The sequence below is a fragment of the Ambystoma mexicanum genome, chromosome 10 (genome assembly GCF_040938575.1).
Source record: "Ambystoma mexicanum isolate Mex_15411 chromosome 10, UKY_AmexF1_1, whole genome shotgun sequence".
Lineage (NCBI taxonomy): Eukaryota > Metazoa > Chordata > Amphibia > Caudata > Ambystomatidae > Ambystoma > Ambystoma mexicanum.
The window spans coordinates 1689689666-1689713456 of NC_090932.1; positions in this window are offsets into that span (position 1 = coordinate 1689689666).

A 23791-nucleotide genomic window follows, 5' to 3' on the forward strand; every position below is an offset into this window, starting at 1 on the left:
TAAAATGGCCCTGAAATAGCGTGCACAGTTGCCACACCGCCCAACAGAATCTCCTTTCAGGCTTTCCCCGCAATGTTTCTAGAAGAGGTGCAGAGAGCTGAAGTAACTAACTCACGCATCATTCATACATAATTCACCAGTAAAAGTGTGGATTGTAGTCACTTGTTCTCGATTGTCTTAAAAATGTGCATTCTTTGTGAGAAGACAGGAGCCGTAAATTGGGGGTCGATCTGTCGCTATCTCGTGTGTTTGCTTATCCCGTGAAATATGAACCATCCCTGGCTTTGAAGTTCCATTTTAATTTAGATGCAAAGTGCCCCAAAAGCGCGCGCAGCACAGAAAGCGCTGGCGGCGTTCAGTAATTGCCAGGCAGCGCTGTTGTCACATTTGATTAGGCTATCATTTCTGTCGCCCCTTGCAGACTGCGCCGTGGAGCATTGCACCAGCTCAACCCGTTCACCTCCTCCCCACCCCTCAACCCCCCAGACCACAGGATGGGAATTACTGCATAGATAAGGGCCTGGATGTGAAGGCAGTGGCCGTGGCCAGCTGTTCTTAACTCCCAAGGCTCGGATTAACCAAGCCCCGGGAATGGGGCGAAAAGGACACGCCAGACACACCCTGAGTCTTTCAATCAATCACAGGAAACACGCATGTTGTGTCGACATGGGATGTTCCAGGCATTGACATAGCCTGACTCTGAAATGGCAACAACTGTCAAATGGTGTGATTAACTGGGCATATGCTGGCAATGCCAGGCAATCGAAACTGTGAAGAGGGAGAGGAGGGCACCACTTATAAATTCAGTCTTTCAGTTATCGGATAAATTAGATTCATTGATTCCAATACTTAGAATGCTTTCGCCAGGAGCTGCCAGTCCGAAAAGGTTCTATAGCACAAGGACCTGTCCAAACAATGCCAGGCAATTGCCCATCTAATACCTTTAAACATGACACAACTATTGGATCTGCCCATCCTTATTTTTAAAAGGAATTCAATGTAAGGAACAGATGAGAGGACACACATATTGCTTTAAAATCGAATGGCCTAAGGCACGTTTTGTTAAGACATTTTATTACACAATGAGCTGATGCAAAGCTGCAATTAGTTATTTATTTGGATTTATTTATTTAAGCTGTAAAAATAAGGAAATATCGAGGCTGAGTACCACAAAAGGAAATACACCAAACACGGGCTAAAAACATTCACAGATATTTTATTCTGCACAGTTTACAAAGAAACATAGAAACAGATACAGATAGCTATCTGGCTCTCAACACCCTGCAATTAGTACCAGCCCGTCAAAGAGAGGAGAGAGAGTGCTGGACATCTAAACATTTGTGTTTTTATACAATTGCAACAATATTGTCCAGCCCCTATACATGTTAATACTCTGCGGTCTAGAGTTCGTGCCTAGTTCACATACAGTTTACACAATAATATGCGGAAGGATTACATAAGTTTAATTTCCATCAAGTTACAATGGCGATGTATATTCTCGGATCCCGTAGTAAGCCTTAGTCTATATCCCAACACAATGTAGTTCAGCCTGTGTCCACGCTTGGCGTTTGCATTTCATTGTCGCCGATGTGTATTCGTGGATGAGGCTTGTTAGCGTAGACAATGTTAGGACAACATTTCATACTTAGTACATACAAGGTCTCATTACCTAGTCTAAACAGTCGACCCTTGGACAGTCTAACCATTAACAGAACTCATAGGTCAGGAGGCTTAGTTACAAGTTAGAAACACAGTCCACCATTTTAGAACAGTGAATCATACGAACAGAAATTAAAATGGCGGATGATTCTAAAATTGCGGCAAAGTCAATCCAAAGTCGGAACTTTGCAACGTGGTTTTCTTCGCAGAGCGACTAGGCTTAGGCCAATATAAATCAAAAGGAGGCACAATATGATTTCACAAGGGTTGAGGGATCTGAATGTTTTAGCATATTCAAGAGATACTGCGGAGAAAATATATGAGCACGGCGAGAGGGTTTTTGAGTATAGAAGGGAGTTAGAAAAGTTACGGAATGAAGAAATAGATGGTGATAGTTTGGGTGCTATTTTTGTACAGAAACGGTTCCTTCCTATTAGTAAATCGATGAGTGAAGAAACGTGAATTTGCACAGAGATGCACTTCGATGTTCCACATTACGGATAAATGAATTCCCAGTCCTTCAATAAAAACATTTTTCTCAGGAAAACCTTCTAGATTAGAGAGTCTAGCAAAAACATCAGATTGCTCACCCTTCTCCATGCACTGTCTAGCCCATGCTTTCAGATCTCGCTTCCTTTCTTTAGAAACTGTATTACGAGTTACAATCTTTGATTCCGTTCCCTTATCAACTACAAGCGGAGCAGAACCACTTGGAAGAGAAAGAGTAGACAAATCTTGTACAATAGGTGACAAAGGTACTAACATTGGTGCAAAAGACAAATCTACCAAACCCATAGCAGCAGGCAGAGGTGGAGGTACAGGTGGAGGAGCAACAATAGGAAGAGGAGCAATAGGTAATGGCGGAGGAGTAATAAGAGGTGCAGGAATTACTACGGGAGGAGGAACAACAGCAGGAAGAGGTAAAGCAACAGGCTGTGGTGCATAAGGAGGTGGCGCAGTGGCACCAGGCCTTTGTTCATTTAAAAGCTTATCGATCAATTCATCAGATGCATGAAAGGGAATATTTTCTGAATGCCAAGTTGCAAAGTCATGTCCATGTTTCTAACTGACTCTGACTGTTTCTGTTGATCATACAATAACGCTTTCTCGGCGTTCGACATATGTCGGCACGCATATTTCTCTCTACTTTTAAGCTGCTGCATAGCTTATTTTTTCCAATTTTGCAATACATCAAATGCTGCAGGTCTAGCTTTTTTCTTTAAAATTATAGATTTTAAATATTCTATGCAAGAAATCTCAAATCTACCATTGATTGGCCACTGAAGTTCAGAATCATGTCTAGTTTGTCTGTGCCAAATATCATTAAACACTATACTACCAATGCCATACTTACAGTACATAGTACATGCCGGCGACCCCTCCTGTGGTGCCGGTCGGCCAAATTCCAAATATTGTCTGTCTCTGCGGAATAATGCCCTGAAACAGGCAGTTTCTCAGGCATATCAGATTTCTGGTGTTACCTGGTCAATAATTGTTCTCGCGAGGACAATGCGCCAAATCAAATATCAGGATACTTAGGAATCGGGGCACGACTCACCTGATCAAAGAACTAAGGGAGGTGTGATCGGATTACTAAGGACAACAAAGATCCCTCGTGGTTGGTGATTTCGGCAAAACTGCCCGCCTCGATATATGGACAGTCGTCAAGATGCCATCTCGGACCGCGTGCTCACCGTCCAAGGATCAGGTTGTGCAGTACTGTTGAGGTGTTGCGTCTCATCCACGAAGGGGCCCCCTTTCTCACCGCCCGATCCCGGTCCGATAGCCGCATCAACACTTCAACGAGATGGCATCAATCTTGAGGTTCCCTATTCGGGCGCCATCTGTAAAAACAAGGAAATATCGAGGCTGAGTACCACAAAAGGAAATACACCGAACACGGGCTATAAAGATTCACAGATCTTTTATTCTGCGCAGTTTACAAAGAAACATAGAAACAGATACAGATAGCTATCTGGCTCTCAACACCCCGCAATGAGTACCAGCCCATCAAAGAGAGGAGAGAGAGTGCTGGACATCTAAACATTTGTGTTTTTATACAATTGCAACAATATTGTCCAGCCCCTCTACATGTTAATAATCTGCGGCCTAGAGTTTGTGCCTAGTTCACATACAGCTCATACAATAATATGCAGAAGGATTACATAAGTTTGCATTTCCATCAAGTTACAATGGAGATGTATATTCTCGGATCCCGTAGTAAGCCTTAGTTTATATCACAACACAATGTAGTTCAGCCTGTGTCCACGCTTGGCGTTTGCATTCCATTGTCGCCGATATGTATTCGTGGATGAGGCTTGTTAGCGTAGACAATGTTAGGACAACAGTTCATGCTTAGTACAAGGTCTCATTACCTAGTCTAAGCAGTCGGCCCTTGGACAGTTTAACCATTAACAGAACTCAAAGGTCGGGAGGCTTGGTTACAAGTTAGAAACACAGTCAACCATTTTAGAACAGAGAATCATACAAACAGAAATCAAAATTGCGGATGATTCTAAAATGGCGGCAAAGTCGATCCAAAATCGGAACTTTGGAACGTGGTTTTCTTCGCAGAGCGACTAGGCTTAGGCCAATATAAATCAAAAGGAGGCACAGTATGATTTCCCGTTTAACAAAGCCATTACCTTTCAGAGGCCTGCTCAGAAACAACAATGATGTCCCCATACATGTTCATAGGTGTGTGTTACTTCATGATGGAGTTAGCTCAAAGGGATCCAAGGAGGGTTTGGGTAGGAAGGGACAGGCAGCAGGTGGCAATGGTCCTGTCTCCTAAAATAAGGGGCTGGATCTGTGATGTGGTGCTCACATGTGGATCTGGAGATTGAGCTCAAAGCCACAATGATGCACCCCGTGTGACTCACTTTGGACGTGTGATTGGTACTAGTTATATTTGAGAACACGGTTGTGGGGGGCTGCTTGCTGTCGTTAATAACCAATCTGTTAAGGGCAAGGAGAGAGGCATGGTTGCAAAGCCTGGCTCATGCTCCGCTTCCAAACACAGAGTCCTCTGCAGGGGACTGCTTGCTGTGATAGCTCAGAAGTTGAACAAGGAGGGCAAAGGGAAAAAGACAGTTAGTGCCCCATGAATGAACAATTGTGCATGGCTCTGTCATGGCAGTTCCCATGAACGCTGTGGTGATGAGGCACCACCCTCTTCAATTGTTGCAGAAAGCACTATGAGGTTCGGGCAACCAGCTGTGCTCATGTGAAGACCCACTCCCTATTAGAAAGCTGTATCAGAAGGTGAGTGGGGTTTCAACGCTTTATCAAAGATACGGCTCTAATAAATCTCTGCTTCCTTTCAACCTGTCCGAGAGAGAAAACACAGAACGCATGTGATTGCTACTAGGATATGTTTGCTGCATTCATTTTCTATAGGGGTTGGCCCAATCTCTACCTGAGACTCCACTGGTAACAGCATTCAGGAAGAAATTGTCTCATCCCAGCAACAGCAGGGACAAAATTAGAGAGACCAACCAGTGATTGACTACGCAATAATAGCATGCGATGTCACTTCTAGTTTGTGGCTTCACTTCAAGTGCGTGGCATCTCTTCATGTGGCTATCTTGATTCAGTGACATCTCTTCCTGTGACCATCATAGTTAAATGACATCACTTCTTGCGGTTCAGGGACACATCTTGGTTCAGGTACATCACTTCCTGTGGCCATCTTGGTTCAGTGACATCACTTCATGTAGCCATCGTCGTTCATGGTCATCACTTCCTGCTGCCATATTGGTTCGATAACATCATTTCCAGAGACCATCTTGGTTCAGTGACATCACTTCCTGTGACCATCTTGGTTCTGTGACATCGCTTCCTGTGGCCATCTTGGTTCGGGACATCAATTCCTCTGGCCATCTTGGTTCAGGGACTTCACCTACTGCTGTCTGGTTTGGTGACATCACTTCCTGCAGCCACCCTGAGTCGGCCCAATCTCCAACAAGGAAAACAAGAGACTCCTCTGGGAACACCATTCAGGAAGAAATCCACCCATCCCAGCAACACCGACGACAAAAACAGAGAGACCAACCATTGATTGTCTAGGTAATATGATTTCCCAAGCTTCTTCCAGCCATGGTTGTGCCTGTTAATGGTGGAAAAGTAGAGTGCGAGGACCAGCCATTGACCAGCCTCTTTGCCTATGAGCCTTTGTTTTTCCTTACTACCTGCTACACCTGTGAGTACCACAGTCATGCTAATTACTGTGCTGTCTCACCTACAATGCATTCACTCCTGCTGTTCCTGCTGCTTCTCCTACTCTCCTCGCCCAAAAATGTTCCAATCACACTACAATTTCCTCCCTTCCTATCCCTATCATAAAACGTCTTCTTAAAACTCCCACTACTCCATCTCTCTTTCTCTTCTAAGAAACAAAGTTGTAGTTAAATCCATACCTCCCCTCACAATTATCCACCTCATCCCTGGTTCTCAGAGGCTCAACTCATCTACTCTTGCTTGACACATCACCTGAACATTGAACTCTGGAATGCTCGTTCGGTTTGCAAATAAATATCCTTTATCACTGACTACTTTCACTCCAGTTCTCCTCCCCTAGACCTCGTTGCTATCACTGAAACCTGTATTTCTCCATCTGCCACGTCCACTCTGGCAGCCTTACATGACTCCAAACTATACTTCATTCACTCCCCTCTTCTTAATGGCAGAGGGGGAGGCGTTGGCCACCTTCTATCATCCTGCCTCAACGCCTCAGAAATCTCCTAAATCACCTCTTCTCCACTTCTACTGTTGCTCCGCCTCACTTGGTTCGCCTCATCTCCATCTATGGGTTTCTTGATCTCACTGGGCTATTCTTTGATGAACTTGTGCAACTTCTTGATTTCCTTTCCACTAAATATTCCCCAATTCTCTTAGGGAGCATTTACCTTCCCTCTCCAAACACTTCTCAGAAATCTAAACTTAAGTCTTTTCTTAATGACAATGCCCTCCACTGTATCCATAACCTATCAATCCACAATGGGCTAACTCTTTAGATCTTTATTCATCTCCTCCTCTCTCTCAGCCACTAATACAACAGTCACTCCATTGGCTATCTGTTAACTCAATTGTTTCCCCACCTTCTGACTTCTCCTCACCATTTGCCTTACCTATTACTAAAAGGACATTTAAAACATCTGCCATTCCTCCCTTTCCTTCTTACCTAAAGGTCTCACGCTCCTTCTTTACACCTACTGCCTCTTCCACTAGACTGCCTTCTCCAGCTTCCAATCGTTACTGTATGACTCCTTTGCCTCTCACGTCACACTGCTAACTTTCACTCCCAAGTCTCAGTGTCTTCAACTAGGGGTCACCTCATTCATGTGCTCTCATTGCAGAGACATGAGTTGGCTTCGGCGCAAATTGAGGTGTAGCCATTCACATGAGGACCTGCAACTCTACCTCTCTTTCCTGAACTCTCTCAAGTTCTCTCTTGATAGAGCTAAAAGGAAATGTTAAGTCTCCATCATTGACTCTCACTCCAACCATCCTCTCTAGCTACAGGGCACTCAATGCTCACTCCACACTCCTTCTAAACCTATGACATCAACTCCAGTCTCACAGCTAATCTAGCTGAATACTTTGCTGCAAGAAAATCCAAAATTAGGGACTCTCTTCTGACCACACTCCCCCTCCTACATTCCACACTCTGCCTACTCTATCATCACCCTCTGCCTCAATTTCACACTTTTCTAACCGCTCTTGTGCCAGATCATTCCCTCATGTTCCTCAGCTAGTCAAGCCTATTGCCCCTTTAGTGACCTCTCACATTGCTGAACTCTACAACCTGTCCTTCAACTCTGTTTGCTTTCACTCTATTTTTTAAACGGCCATGGTCATCCTCTCCTAAAAAAGCAAGTGGCTGATCCGAACCAACCAGTAAGTTTTGCCCTGTATCTCTCCTTCCGCACTAGGCTAAAGTGCTCAAAAGGATTGTGTTCAACTGTCTGGTTTCTGCTCCTGTCACTTCAGAGAAACTGCTTTCATGTGTGTCTCCAACTTCATTTTCTCTGCTAAGCACTCCTACATATCCTCTATACTAATTCTCCTTGACCTGCCCGCTCTCTTCAACAATGTCAATCACTCTGATCTCTTTAATACTCTCTCTCATTTTATGATTCACGATCAAGCCCTTTCATGGATTGAATCCTGCCTGCTACCTCACCAATTCTCTGTCTCCTGGAACAACGGGAGCAAAACAAAAGGGTTGATGGCTGGAAGGTTTAGAATACATCTTAACCTCTGGCATTGTTCTGGAGAACCCTCCAGACTATCATTCTTCAATTGTCAAGCCGTTACAAAAGGGGAAAGACCATATGCAAATCAGGCTTGGTTCCACCACAAAAGAGGCAGTCCAGCCCGAACTGCTTACTCACATCCCTTCTGCAGGAGACCACAAGCATACCTCCCCACATATGTTTTGGTCTTGTTGGGCCTCACCAGTGAGGAGTAACTTGGGTGTATAGGCTCTGCAGGCATGGGGCGCATGTCTCGGCATACCCGTCCCATTCGGGGTGACTATAACAAAACAAAAAGGGATGATGGCTGGAAGGTTTAGAATACATCTTAACCTCTGGCATTGCTCTGGACAACCCTCCAGACTATCATTCTTCAATTGTCAAGCCGTTACAAAAGGGGAAAGACCATATGCAAATCAGGCTTGGTTCCACCCCAAAAGGGGTAGTCCAGCCTGAACTGCTTAGTCACATCCCTTCTGCCGGAGACCACAATCATCCCCAAACATGTTTTGGTCTCAATGGGCCTCATAAGTGATGAGTAGCGTGGGTCTCTAGGCACAGCAGACACAGGGCCCACGTCTGGGAAAGGGGAAAGGGGAAAGGGGAAAGACCAAGCCTGATTTGCATATGGTCTATCCTCTTCTGTAATGGCTTGGCAGGCTGTAAAATGATGGTCTGGAGGGATTCCCAGATCTTTTCCCGTGTTTATAATTAATAAAAAACCTTCCAGTCAGCACTTTTTTGTTTAGCTCTTGGAACAACAACTCTCAACTCACTCCGCTTACTGTTGGTGTTTCACAAGGCTCTTTATTGGGTGCCCTCGTCTTTACACTCTTCACTTCTGCTCTTGGGGCTTAAATCTCCTCCTTTGGGTTCCTGTACCAACTCTTCATGGATGACACCCACATCTTCTTCTCTTTTCCTGAACTCTCCTCTGATCTCACTATAAACATTTCAAACTGTCACTCTGTCATTAAGTATTGGATGGCTTGCACTTTCTGATGTTAGACTTTACCAAAACAGAGGTGCTCTTCTTCCCTGCCAAATACTCTCTCTCAACTCTTCCCCTGCCAAAGCAAGTATCCACCTGACACTTTTCCCTACTCCTCTTCAGATAGAATCTTTGGTGTCATCTATGACACTTCTCACACTTTCTCTTTCTTTCTTTCTCTCTTTCTTTCTTTCTTTCTTTCTTTCTTTCTTTCTTTCTTTCTTTCTTTCTTTCTTTCTTTCTTTCTTTCTTTCTTTCATTTATAAAGCATGCAAACCGCCCTGGGGCATCGTGGCGCTGTTACAGAAAGATTTACTTAGATACAGTGATGCAATGAATCAGATACAGTACAACAGTTGTGATGACATTAACCATATATGCCTACAAAATAAACAAGTTCCAGGGATACATGGGAACTGACTTATTTGTTAAAGAAGGGCAGGACTAGTTGAAGAGCTTGATTTTAGAGCTCTTCGCAACACTGTGAGGGAGGTCTCCTCCTTTCATCGACAAAACTGCAACTTTGAACTCCATCACTTCACACCTACTTCCTCATACCGTCACTGGGCTGGAAGGCTGACGATGCAAAACAGGGTCAGATTTTAATGTCTTCTCCTGGTTCACAAATCTATCCACGGTAAGGCACCACTATATCTATCCTCCTGTATCCAACTCTATAATCCGTCTCGTAATCTCCACTCAGCCTCCTCGAATACACTTGTGGCTCCTTGCCCTTCCTGTGATTCCTCTTGCTTCTGCTCTTTCTCTGTTATTGCTACACTTGTATGGAATTCTCTTCCCCCGAACCACTGAGGAACAGTCCACAACAATTGTTCAAAACCAAACTGAAAGCCTACCACCTCTCCTCTGAGTTACCCACTTAACCTACCTCTCATCTTCCTGCTACCTAACATGTTTCCCTCGCTTCTAACCTGCCTCTGCCCCTGACATTCTTTGCCTCTAGTCTAGCACTTCATCCATCATGGTCACATCCCTAACACAACAGGCCCTATGGCCTACCTCCACTTAAATATGTCTAATGTTGGTTGTCCTTAATCTATGTAAATCCACCCGTGTATTGTCCCTGGTGACTGCTCCATTTACTCCCCCTCACAACCTGGTTATAATGTCACTGAAACTCACTCCATTGGAAGAAGTTTCCCACTTCCCATCAGATCTGATTTTGTGTCTATTGTATGTACATTTGTGATCAAACGAGCATTTCTCCACCTGTTTATAAAGAAATGAATACATTCATCAATACATCTATGTTTGGATAGGTTATGACTGTATCCTGGTCCTCAGGTTTACACTTGTTGACTCTTGTGTCATTAGGAATGGAAATCCTGAGAGTTTATTGGAGAAGCTGAACACCTGAGAGCCACAAGTGTCCAGAGAACTAGGTCTGCACCATTGGAATAGTTGTTCTGAGGATCTATATCATTGCTGTATTTCCACCGCTGATGTGGCGTCATGTGATGATATGTGGCTTGGCCTCATACCCAGATTAATACCTACTGCATGATAGATACCCACACTTTGAGAACTGATGGTGTCAGTTGATTGGGTGCTTTACTTTCTCACAAAATGTTATAGTTCATAGACTGAGGAGTGAGTGTATTAGCTGCCAGGAGTCTATGAATTGGGAAACCACAGGAAATTAACTTCACATGAGATGATGCCATGGCATTCATGACGGAGGACATTAGGAGGAAATTATAGCTCAGGGAACCACGATGAAATCTAGCACAGCAGAGTTCAAACCCTGGATGGACGGAGACGAAGATAGAGTAGCGACCCTGGAATCATTGCTTTTTAAGATGGATTTCTGGAGAGAAGACTTGACCAAAGAGTTCCAAATTGGAAAGAAGAGAAGAAGATGCAACCCTGAAACTCAATGACGGGGAAAATAGCGAAGACTGGTGCAAACTCCTCTTTTCTTGTTTTATTCAGAAAAAGAGGCAGAAACTGCCGAACATGTTACATCATCTGAGTCGGAATTTCGTAAATAGCATCTTTATTGCAGATGGAGGCCACAAGATGATGTTCAGGCAGAGCACATTGAGAAGCAAAAGGAAGAGTTGGGCCGATACAAATAGCAGTGGCATGTGTCTCTATTAGTATAATAGAGAGGAAGTCAGTCCTCTTCACGTTGAGAGGTAAATGCAAAATGGAATTTGGTTCCAATGATATAAGAATTTATCATGATCTGTCCACCTTCACCTTATGACACAGTGAACTGTCTGGTCCTCTGAATGCCTGGTTGAGAGGGAAAGATGGCAAATACAGAAAGGGATTCCTCTTTGATTTTTGAATGCAAAGGGAGAAATTATAATCTTTCTGATGTACACAAATCCAGAATGTTACCAAAGAATTGATGAGGAGGACGTTTGACACGTCGACCGCAGAGCAGCGGGTTCAGGAGTGAGAAGACGAGAAGGGGCTTCATGGTGGAAAGAAGTATTGGGATACATACATTTATAGAGCCCAAAGCTCTTCCACTCATGGCTGACACAAACTAATGTGGGGCTCATGCTTGCTTTAGGGGGGCACCTGATACACTATTCTTTCTTCTGATGTTCTTTGGGGGCTTCTAGATGAGACCATACACAGATAGGTTCAGTTCTAATCATTATTAAGGTTTGCAGTCTTGTGTGCGTGTTTGGGGGGAGGTGTTTCTCTGTAGTTTTCCAACACTGACCGGTCTGGATAAGCCGGATCACCCGGATGTCTTTATAATGTATATCTCTACTCAATGGAGTGAGGAAGGATGAGCGAGAATTTATTTTTGTGTACTGCTCATTTGTATTTCTGCTAATACCATCCATGCGTTTCTTTTCATCATTGCTAGGAGGAAGCCAGCTGTCCTTGTTTTGTTATTATTCCTCTCTGCTCTGAGGGTCCCGGCCAATCAAAATAGGCTTGTTAAACTGTTGCTGTTTTATCTCACACACTAAACACTCTTCCCTCAGAAGGGATGTTTCTCTTGTGACGACGCAGTCTGTGAGATGAAGGGCTTTCTCTACAAGGGCATAGGCATAGCTCAGCTTTTTTAGGCCTGCTATCATAAAAAGATGAGGTGTTTGATAAGATCTGCTTTCTGCTTTCGTCCCAGTGCCGTATGCTGCTCAAATCAAGGTCAGACTACTTTTTGGGAGGCAACGCAGGTGAAACTAATTTGTTTTGCAGATAGTGAAACTTTGGAGTACAGAGGCTTTAAATTGGTGTTGGAGTTTGAAACAGCGCAAATAGGAAGTCAGGGAACAATTTGTGGTGGGGTTCGATAAAGAAATTGCCAAATGTTTAAAGCAATACATCTAAATGATGGGTAGCCGGATGACAGGAGGAATCTCACCCACATGAGACTGAATTCACACACTACTGTCAGCCCTAATATTCATTCACTTGTATCCACTATATTCTCTCCGACCCACCAAGATTACATCGGGCAATCGAGGCAGGAACTTACTGTACAGCATGGCCTGAGAATAATTTGCCATACTTTATTTGCCGGTAGGGGCATTGACCTGAGGCAGGCCTGGAGCAGATGGATTTGTACCAGTCAATACTTAGTGGAAGACATTGGCAATTATTTTAAAGAACATAAAATGAGTGAAGTTTCTTTGGATTAGGTCATATATGGGAGGGCCCCCAGGCTACAAATAGTTGTATACTTATTAAACAAGGGACACACCATGATAAAATGAAATCAACTATGTGGGGGCATACCAGGGCTGGTAACAGCCTGCCAGCCTGAGCCCCTTTCATGGTAGACTGACTCTGCACATATTGTGCAAGCCCAGTCTCCAATGATATCAAAAATAAGATGGCCTGGTCCATTTTCTATGTCTATAGTGGGCGTCAAAGAGAGGGATGGAGCACTGTGACCAGAGCATAAAGCTTGATCCACCAGATAAGTGGTTAAAGAGGGAGATAAGTGGGAGCATGGGTTTGGGGACAGGTGCTCAGGTGAAAAGATAAACTGTGGGTGGTACACTGGCTGTTCACACCGATGTTTTTTAGCCACCTGGTTGTCTGAGTGCCTTTACCCAGGTGTGAATCCCAATTATTCCTTAGAAAGGCAAATATCTCATAGAATGTGCCTCCTATACACTGATCTCTTTCTTACACACAGAGATGAAAATATAATCAAAGGTTTTGGCAAGTAGACGGGATAAATACCTCCTGGAGCTTAGATGCAGATGTATATATCTTGGGGCATGTAGGATGTATTTGTGGGGTTATATGTAAGATTTTGTGGTATTTTTGTAGTATTCTGCTGTACTTTGCTATGGTGGTATGTTTGTGGTATTTTGCTATAGTTTTCTATGGTGGTATTTTTATAGAGGTGAAACTAATTTCAGAATACTGCTTAATAATTATTTCACCAGGGTCACTAACAAGAAACAAATACTTGACTTAATACACTCTGAATAAATGGCTCATGCTCTCCTGTGATGCTTTAAAATCACACATATGCCCTTTTGGCTGTGTTTCAACAAATGTAAAACTTGTAAATGAAATACAAAACACTCATTCAGCCTCTCTAACAAAAACAATTTACTGCGGCAAGCTTTGCTTTGAGATATTTCTTACCTCTTGTTTATCTATCTATGCATGTCAAATCAAAGCGACTGAATGCAGAAGAAATACAATGAGACTAAATTCCCTTAATTAACTTGTTCTTTATCATAAACTAAAATTATGCATGTTACACAGAGTAACAGGTACACCCATGTTATAATTCACAATGTAAGACATGTTTTTCCTGCAATGCCTTTCAACGCTCTATCTGTGAGAAGCTCTGCTAAATCACCCTTGGCTTCGTAACAAAAGTTGGCAGGATCAATATACTCTGAATGAAAGCAAAACTTTGAGAAATATAAACACAGTTTTAAATGCACTTTTAAATTCAAATCTCTAATGCAGCACCTAAAAATGAACTGAATGATCTAATCTGTGCTATATAGTATCATTCACTTTTCATAAGACAAAGTCATCCGAAACATAACCGGTAAATCTGCAGATGTAGAAGTGCAAACCTCAGTCAAGAATCTGTAAAGTGCTAATATTAAAGAAACCCCATTTCTTTGCATTAAACCTGAACTCAAAGATTCACCTGTCCGAGCAAACAGAACATGTCCATAGGAGCTAAAATGTAAATGCTAAGATATTTTGAGAGTTTCTGGTTCACATTCCTTTTTGCACAATCTTCAAGAGCGAGACAGACCGGACAAAAAACTCCATGCACCTATGCACTCTCGAATAGGCAGCTCATTAAGCCTAGAGCATAGGTAAAGGTATTGTGCATTGGTACATGGAAATGTACAGGAGGGCTGTGTTTCCACTGAAGGTCCCATAGGTCAGTGCTCACCCTCTAGTACCTGTAAGACAAGATAGCTGCACCATGTGAGGAATGGGGTTGCAGGATTCACTTTCAGTTAAATGACAAGTACATCAAACAGGGAAACAATTGGAAATCAGCAGCGTTGCGATCACCTGTCTCGCTCCTACTTCCACGAACTTTGGTCAAACAACAATAGTTATATTCGAAACTCGTCATCACTGACGTCTAACTCTACAAATTCGTCATGCAATATAATTGGTTAGGAAAGGTAACTTAAGTATAGGTGCTATATCTGTATATGACAATTGAGCATGCGGATTGGATAACTCTTATCGGGTGGGCGTCTACGCCCATCCCTCTACATCACGCATGATAGACGTCACTGCAAGCACAAGGTCCTATTGGTTATAGTGTCTAAAGGACCTTATATTACATGGTCCATTGTGATTGGGTGGGTTACACCCCTAGACATAAATCTCCACTTTAATTAGCAGTGTGCAGAATGGACATCCAGGTGCCTCATGTCCAAAGATTCACCCTGCCTCCCTTCCATCAATCAGTGCCTTTGGGCTATGTGTCAATTAGTTGGCTGGGTATGGCCTCGAATCTGTAGCCTCTTATCTGGAGAAGTTATGGCATCCTAGGATCTGGGTGACATCAGATCTTGTTAAATCTTTGCGCCTGGCTGGTCACATGTCTGTTCACCGTGAATCTGCTTCAGTTTCCAGCTTTTCATGTATTTGATTCTTCTTTAGCATCGCCACCTGCCTAGGCCCCCCTTATCTTGACCTTCACGGGGCAGGTTGGTATGCTCTGAATTTTTGATTCTCCAGCGTTGCCGCTCTCCCCCCTTCCTTGGGTTGACCTCGAATTCCTAGGCATGAGCTGCTCTTTGTTGAGTTTCGATTCCGCTCCTTCTCCTGGCTTAGGCTGGGATATGAAACCTGGCCTGTTAGACCTCTGACCGCCTGGGCATACTTCTGCTTTACAAAATGGAGTCGCACTTGTATATTTTGCCTTATTGAGGAATATATATGGTTGGCACTTGCCGCTCTTTTCTTCTACTAAGCATTGCAAGCAGTATCATTTTCTTAGCTTCTTGCGTTCCAAGCCTAGTTACACGCATTAACTGGTTGGCTACTTCCATCTTGCCTCATAGCAACGTTTCCTTACGTTTTAACATCATCTCTTTCCTGTGTCCATTACATCTATTTTTCATAGCTGCTCGCACTGGCGTGCTATCCTTGATAGCCGTTTTTGTTCGTCCGCGAGTCTGTCTGGGCCCTTGTGTCACTTCCACTGGCCATCGTCAAGGCTCTTTGGGTCTCTTCATGGACCGTCTGTAGGTACTCATCATTTCGTCTCAGCTACTGGTATGGTTGTCTAAGAGGGTATCGTGCAGCCCATGGTTGTCTATTTATGGGTGCTTCAACAGGTATTGCTCTTCTGATGTACACTGGGCAGAGCCCGAGTGCTGCTCTCTGTTGGGTAATTTGCTCCTCATACGTCACATACCTTGGCGAGTACGCTCTTGGTACCTCGAAATGGGGCCAGGGGTGCTGGCTAGGTCTGGGACCTCCTCTACACTCCCCCCTCTGGTCAGTTCATCGACCACCTCTGCTTCTTCTTTTGCATTTATTTCCTTTGATTCTTCGGTGTATTGTTCATCGTCTTCAGGGTGTGTACATGATGGTGTGAATGTGTGCGTCTTTGGAGTCTCAACAGATCTTCTTTTCCTGAGATGAGCATCTGCTTTCGGGAAAATGTCCAAATTCAGGTTATTTTTAGGGATCACTAGTGCAGGCACATGGACGCTCACCAGTGTGCATATGCCTCCCCAGTTCTTCGGTAGTCTTATATATGCGTTGTATCCACACGCCCAGTAATGGTCCATAATGACTGTGGTTCCTTATGTCATTCCTGGGGCTTCAAAGATTCGTCCGCAGTTTACATTCTCTCCCATCTTCCTCGTGCCATTACTTCTGAAGCATCGTTTTGGGCTTTCCAGTGGTACTATTTGCAGGGGTCTTCCTCTTTCTTCGACCTATTTTAGCAGCTTTACCAATTTCGGCCATAGAAGTTTGCATAACCTCTGAGAGTTCTCTATTGCTTCTTGGCAGGCTCCAAGAACCATCCAAGCTCGGCAGATTACTACTCCTTCTTCCCATCCATTTGTGGAAACCACTGTTCCCAAAATCTGCATTTGGCCTCTGTTCTTCCAGATTTGAGCCTCGTCTGCAGTTTTTCCTTGAACGTTCAGTCTCGGGTTTATTTCCCATCTTGTTCCTGATCCTTTAACTTCGGGGTTCTCGTATCTGATCATGTGATTCCTGGTGTGTGCCCTGTTTCTTGTTTTAATGTCCTGGACGTAGCCGTCTTCACCTGGGAAGTCCTTCTCAGTGGCCCATATCAATGAGGCGTCTCTCCCCATAAATTGTTCTCTGGTGTTGCACATTGCTACGTGTGACATACAATGTGCTGTATGGACATCAATTTCTACAGCTACAAAGATCTTGTATTTTCCCATGCTGTACGGTAGAAGTGCATAGACGAAGCATTCTCCTTCAGATTTTCTTCGTCCTACTTCCTTCATGTGTTGGTACCATATGTTGTTTCCGAGATGTTCTGTGCTGTCCAGCTAATCATTGAGTTCATAGTTATCCTCGTGCGGGCTTCTCTTGATTCTCAGCGTTCTTCTGTAGTTTGCTATAACTATGTCCTTGAATGCATCTGTGCTGCTTTTCCACTCTGGGCGCCTCGGTGGAGCAGGTTTCTTTGGCTGTATCGCTGTGGTATGAGAAGTTTTTGTGTTTCTTTTCCTTTCCTTTTGTAATCTTTCATAGACATCCTCTAACCACCATTGGCTCACCAACTTCTCAACGCGTGGCTGTGTTGTAAGCCTGGTGCTTGTTCCTTGTGTTGGAGCTGGCGTGCTTGCTGTTATAGTCTCTGTAGTTCTATCTTTCAGCTCCTAGTGCAGCTTCTTTGCTCTACTTATGAATGGGAACAAATGATCTATCAGCGTTTGTGTTTTCTCTGTGAGTTCCTTTGTGGCTACTTCTGTTCTTTTGAGGGATTTTGCTATGCCCTCTCTCTTTGGTTTCTCACTTGGTTCTTCTTGGTTACTTCCACTATTTTATGGGGCTGGTCGTTCGGTAGGCAGTTTCTCTTTTTCTGTTGCCTTCGTTTGAGGCCCTGTTGCCATTGACACTTGCCCTTGTTCGTGTGCATTCAGTTTGTGGGTGCTTGCAGTGGTCAGTGCTACTTTTTCATTCACTGCGTGCTGACCCTTTCTCCAGCTTTTCTCTTCATTCATTACCTCAAGTGTGTATGTGCCACTGGTAATTTACATTCAATTTTAGTTTGTTAACTTTACCATCAGGTTTTCTTGGAACTGGAAAAACTATATAGGGCATGGGTGCTTTTGTAGGCCCCAGTTGTTCATTGTCTGATGGGTGCACTGAAAATGGGGACAAGTCATTCACTGATAAAAAATGCAGTTCTGATAGGCAATGCCAGAAAGACAATGATAATTACTAGGCATATACACATTATGCACTTATAAGACATTTGGCAGTATTTCCTTCCAAGGAAGCGGGGCGCCCCTCTGTTGGCGGTAAAGAACAAGTCCATTGTCAGTGTTTAATTATTTTTCTTACTCCGATCTCGTTGCTCAAAGGTTTGTGAATTACTAACGTGACGAGTGCGTCTCAAGTGTCCCCCCTCTTGCGGGTGATGACGGTAGTCTCTGAGTATGGAGTACAGTTATTTTGCTAGACTATGGAAAAAGGTTAGGCTGACATCTTTGGCACATCACATTCATTATGCATATCTACAATAGGTAAGGTCCCAGTGCACTCCTCTAATTTGCTTTGGTCCAGAGGACATGCTGGAACTTGTTCAATGCAAAGGAATGAAAAGATGGAACTGCTAAAAATCACACAAAAATAAAATGTCGTAAAAATAAAAACAAAAATAAAAATAAAAGTAAACATGGAAAATAAGAATAAAAATAAGAAAAATAAGAAGAAAAAAATAAGTAAAAAGAAAAACAAGATGGTGGAGTTCTCGTTTCTGCTCTTCTCGATCTGTCCCATGGCGAAAAGTTGAAGAACTATGTCTCTATCTCCTCGATCTGTCCCTCGCTGGAAAGTTTCACTGGAATCTCCTCAGGTATTCTCGCTGGAAGTTGGATAGCTCTACCTGGAGCATGATGCCATGGAGGAGTGTGCCCATGTGTGAGATATTGGATCTCTGAGGAAGGTGATGACATCAACATCTGCAGGCCTTCCAACCATTTCTGGGTAGTTTGTGACTAGTCTGAACAGGACATTATGTGCCAGCTGGGTGTCCTCGGGTGACAGGGATTTTTGTCCTGTTTTGCTGGGTCCCGATCACAGGCTTTTCTTTTGACTCTAACAATCTCTGCACTTTCCTGCTGCATGGATTGCCACTAGGTAATTTAGCTTAGTCCACAGCTGGTTTAAACGTTCAATGTTTGTTGGATCTCTGATGAATGTGCGTGTATCAGTCGTTCTCCCGACGAGTCCTGGCCATTTCTCGATTATTTGAAAGAACAGCGTGAAGGTGAGTTCTTCAATGTTTGTCTGTGGTGGAAGCATTTGTGTCCTTTTCACTGTGCTCGGATAACTCGGCGAAGGCTTCCAAATGACAGTCAGCAGTTGCCAGATTACTTTCTTGTTAGCAGGATCTCGAATAAAGTCTGTGGCACTGGTTACTCTCCCTACAAGTGATGGATATGATATCACCACCAACTGGAATTAAGTGAGCACCTCCCACGTGAGGTTTCTGCTAGGAGATACCATAAGTTCTGTAAACAAAGTCTTGACACTGGTTGCTTCAGGATACCGTGTTAAACTCTCAGAAATGTCTTATTTGCAATCTATCAGAGTCTTGATTCTTTATACAGCTTGAGTGTGACGTTATTCAAAAGTTTGTTTTATCAACGTTGTTGTGGCTTTGGATGTGTAGTTCTCTTCTTCATCCTGCAACTGTGGTGCGCAGAGTGTCCGTATTATTGTTCTTTATCACCTTTCTCTGGTCTGAGGAAATGTCCTGTTTAAAAGCCACAATTTAAAACAGAGTTCTTTTGCCTTGATTTTGCTGCTCGTGTGTCCTTATTCCTCGCCATGGATCTTGTCTGCACGTGCTGAGGTTCTTCCCCGTTGTCTGTGGTTTCTTTGTGGTTAGATGCAGCTGGAGGGCTCTCTCCTATATATGGTTTAGTGTCATTTAGGAAGAGCCATGCCCTTCTGCCCTGGACTTTGACGGCAGAAGGTGTGCAGTCCTCCACGATGAAAGGGCCATTAAATCTTGGTTCGTCCCACCTTTTCCTTGTATAATTTTTGATTAAAACAGCATCACCAGGGAAGATGAGTGGTGCACACAGACTTTGAATTGGGTCTGTTTCAGCACTTCCTGTTGTGTTTTGTACTGCGCTGCACCCTCTTCGCCGTCACAGCAGTTGGCCTGTAATGACAGAGATGATGGATGTCATACAATTCAAATACTCTTGCATCTCTGTCCCCAGGACCTCTCTGGTTTGCTGGGCATCACATCTAGCTCTATCTTGGGGGCTAAGAGGGGTCCTCCTCCTTCTGCCCGTGACTATCTCGTGTGGCGTGAGATGATGGTCGGAGCCGGGTTGGTTCCGAAATGCATACAATGCCAGTGGTAGAGAGTGCAGCCATCCCTTTTTTAATGTGAGTTTCAACTTGGCTATCCTCTCCTTTAACAAGCCGTTGAGCCTCTCACATATGCCATTTCCCTCCGGGTGATACGACAACGAGAACATCTGCTTTATACCAAGCAACAAGCTGATCTGTTCAAAGACCGCATTGACAAATTGAGCCCCGTTATCTGACCTCATTACCTCGCACACCACCCATCTAGGGAATACTTCCCTCACCAGAAATTTGGCAGCACAGGTAGAGTCGGATGTGTGCAGGGACCTGCTTCTATCCATCTAGAGAATGGACACACCACCACAATTAAGTACCTGTACCCATTACACACTTGGATAATGTTGACATAATCGATATGCAAGTGCTGAAATGGCCCATTTGGCCGGGGGATGACTCCTCTCACTACTTTTAATGTGTGCCCAGTGGTGAATTGCTGGCATATTATGCAGTTCACCATGAAGAATGCAACATGCTCCGCCAAATTTGATGTAAACCAGTCTTCTGCGAGTGTTGCAGCAAGATTTTCTTTTGTCATATGGATAGGGTAACGTCATTTCTCCAATGCTACCTTTAGTAGGGTGACAGGCATTACTGGTTTACCAGTGCTGTCTTGCCCCCACATCAGTCAGAGGGGCTTAAGGAGCACCCTCGATGCTTCCATAAATTCTTCTCCTCCTGAGGTGCCTCCCCTTGGAGATCCATTAGCTGAGTCTGCCCCATGTTGCTATAGGCCTCAGGTGTGGCTCGTGCTACCATCATCCTCTCATGGGTATGTGCCACCTCCATGTCCATGATTGTTTCATTCTTGGATGCCATACCCTTGGCTTCTGTGTCCGCTTCATGGTTTCCACGTGACGCGAAATCCGTCCCTTTGGTGTGGGCGGCGCATTTCATGACCGCTATGCCCACTGGGAGCTGTAGTGCCTTTATCAGCCTGTCCAATAAGGCTGCATGTTGCACTAGCATGCCGTCTGTTTGGAGGTAGCCCCTCCTGTTCCAGCGTGCTAGACCTGGTGTACGGTAGATGTCACATAGGCGGAGTCACTGTACGCCGTTACTTTCTGGTCTGCATGATACTCAATGGCGAGTATCAGAGCCAATAGTTCTGCAGCTTGTGCTGAATAGTGAGATGGTATTTACGCACTGATGAGTACCTGAAACTCTCCATTTGCTAGGTGTTTCACCACGGCCACATCTGTGTATCTTTGTCCATCTTCTTGGTCAATCTCACCACCTGTCAGGGCATTTTCTTTTACCCTGGGGATTTCATCATAGAATTCCTCATAATTCGCACAGTCGTGTATAGGTTCTCCCTCTGTGACTGGCTCAGCTATGAACATAACTGGATTTACAGTTTTACATCGAACTATTTTGATCGATGGGTTAGAGATAATCACCTCATAGGCGGATGCTCTCTGAGATGTCAGCGTGCATTTTGGTTTTTCTAGTATGGCGAATAATGAATGCTTGACGTACAAAGTTATGGAGCACCCCATTACAATAGATGATGCTTTCCCTATGGCGAACGCGGCAGCAGCTACATTTTGTTCGCATGGGAAGTGACCTCTCATAACCGGGTCCAGAATCCTGCTGTAATATGCTAAGGGCTTATACCCTAGCGAGGTTTGTTGAACAAGCACTGCCGTCATAACACTGCCATCAGTGTGTGAGAACAGGTAGAATTCCTCTGCATAATTCGGAATCCCTTTAACCAGGGCCTTACAAATCGCCCCCTTGAGTTCTGCAAACCCCTTTTCCATTGTCTCAGTCCATTCAATTTTTTTCCTGTGTTGCCTGGGCTTTCTTTAAAGACTGAAGCAAGGGCTTGGTATACGAGCTGTAATAGAAGACCCATGCTCTGACATAATTGCATAGGCCTAAGAAGCTTTGCATTTGTTTTATCGTGAGTGGCTTAGCTGTGTTCATGATAGCTTCAGCCCTTTCTGGAGTTACCTTTTTCCCCTCATGTGAGATTAGCTGACCTATGTATAACACCTCTTGTTGACAATATTGTAACTTTTCCTTATCAACTTTATATCTTTTCTCAGCCAAGATAGTCAGTAGCTGGACAGAATCGCGCCTGTAGATCAGAATGTCATCCACATACTTCAAAACAACACTGTCTTTCACAATATTGCTTAGGTCCATTGCAGGATTCTGTTGAAAATGGACGGAGACTCACAATACCCCTGAGGCAGTCTTGTGCTTTTCAGACGCATTTGTCTGAAAGTAAATGACATCAGATCTTCTCAGTCACAGTGCAACGGGATTGAAAAAAACACATTTTTCAAGTCAATCACCGTAAAATATTTTGCCTCAGTGGGAATGTTGCATAGAATTGTAGATGGGTTAGGGACTAGAGGGAACTCGGCTTCAACAATATCGTTTAATGCTCTTAAATCTTGGATTAAACGCCAAGGCCCTCCCTTCGATTTCTTGACAGGGTAAATCTCCGTGTTACAGGGTGATTCTGACGTCACTAGGATGCCCTGCTCCATCATGGCGGAAATTGTCTTTGCAATCCCTTCTTCCGCTTCTCTGGACATGGGATATTGTCGCGCTCTTGGTAAAATTGCTCCTGGTTTCAGTTTAATTTTCACTTCTCCTGCTCCTTTTAGGAGGCCTACATCATAGGACGCTGTAGTCCATACTGTGACAGGCACTTGAGCCATGTCCTTTTCAAAGTACTCTGGACGTGTCAGTGCCAACATCATTCTCTGAGGTACCTCCCGTTTGATCATTTTGACCCAAAATATGAGACTCACTTCCACCCTTGTCTCTTCTAGGTCAGGGTGTTCTTCGAACAGATCGTCATCGGTGACGTTAGTCACTCGATACCCTTCTTCGATGGCGATAATCGCACACAATTGTCTACCTTCGTCGTCATTCCCTTCAACCAGTGCTACTTTCCCTCGCCCTGCGGCAGTGTATCATTAAGGGAAATACTTGTCCCTCTTCTTCATGCATAGGTATTCTTGGTCTGAATAGGAACTCATCAGGTGTCCTCATAGTTCTATCTGCGAGGCCTGGCAATCCTGCAATGAGCACCCGCACGCCATATGCAAAGACTTCTGGCTCTAACGGTAATGCTCTCATGGCTATACATCCTGAGTATGCCCTGATAATTTCGCACACATTTGAATAATGCATTCCTGAAGTGGAGCACACTATACATTCTTGGTAAACGGAATTGTCATATTCAACTTTGTCATCAAGTCCCGACCAAGGATGTTTACTGGGGTTTGACGTGAATACAATAAGGGTACATTCATTTTACACTCTCCTACAGTGACTGGGAGCGCGTCTGTAAAGGAAACTCTACTGTGAACGCCTGTGAAACTCTGAGTATCTATGGCCTCCCCGGGCAAGGAAAACTTGCCTTCTCGTATGCACGAGCGCGTTGCACCCGTGTCAACTAAGAAGAAATATTCTTTACCTCCTATCACGACATTCACCTTAGGTTCCCTATTAGGGTCTGGTGTCACTGATAGGATAGAGCACATCAGAGTCCCCCGTGAGCTGTCCTATTTCATATATAAGTTCGGCCCACAGTATACTTGTGGATTTCCCCCATTTCCAGGGTTGACTCCTCTTCTGGAGTTAGTGCCCTGAGAATTTTTTTGTGGCGGTGCCTTCTGGGCTTGTCCCTGTGGCAAGTTCCCCATGGTCGAGGGTTGAACCCCTTGCTATGCACCTTGCTGCAAGCCTGACGCCTGCTGCTGCACTGTGTGATTCTGTGCACCACCTTGTTGTGGGACGGCAGGCTGATTCACCATGCCTGTTCCTATTCCTTGGTCATTTTGCCACATGCCTTGGCTTCTGCACACACGCG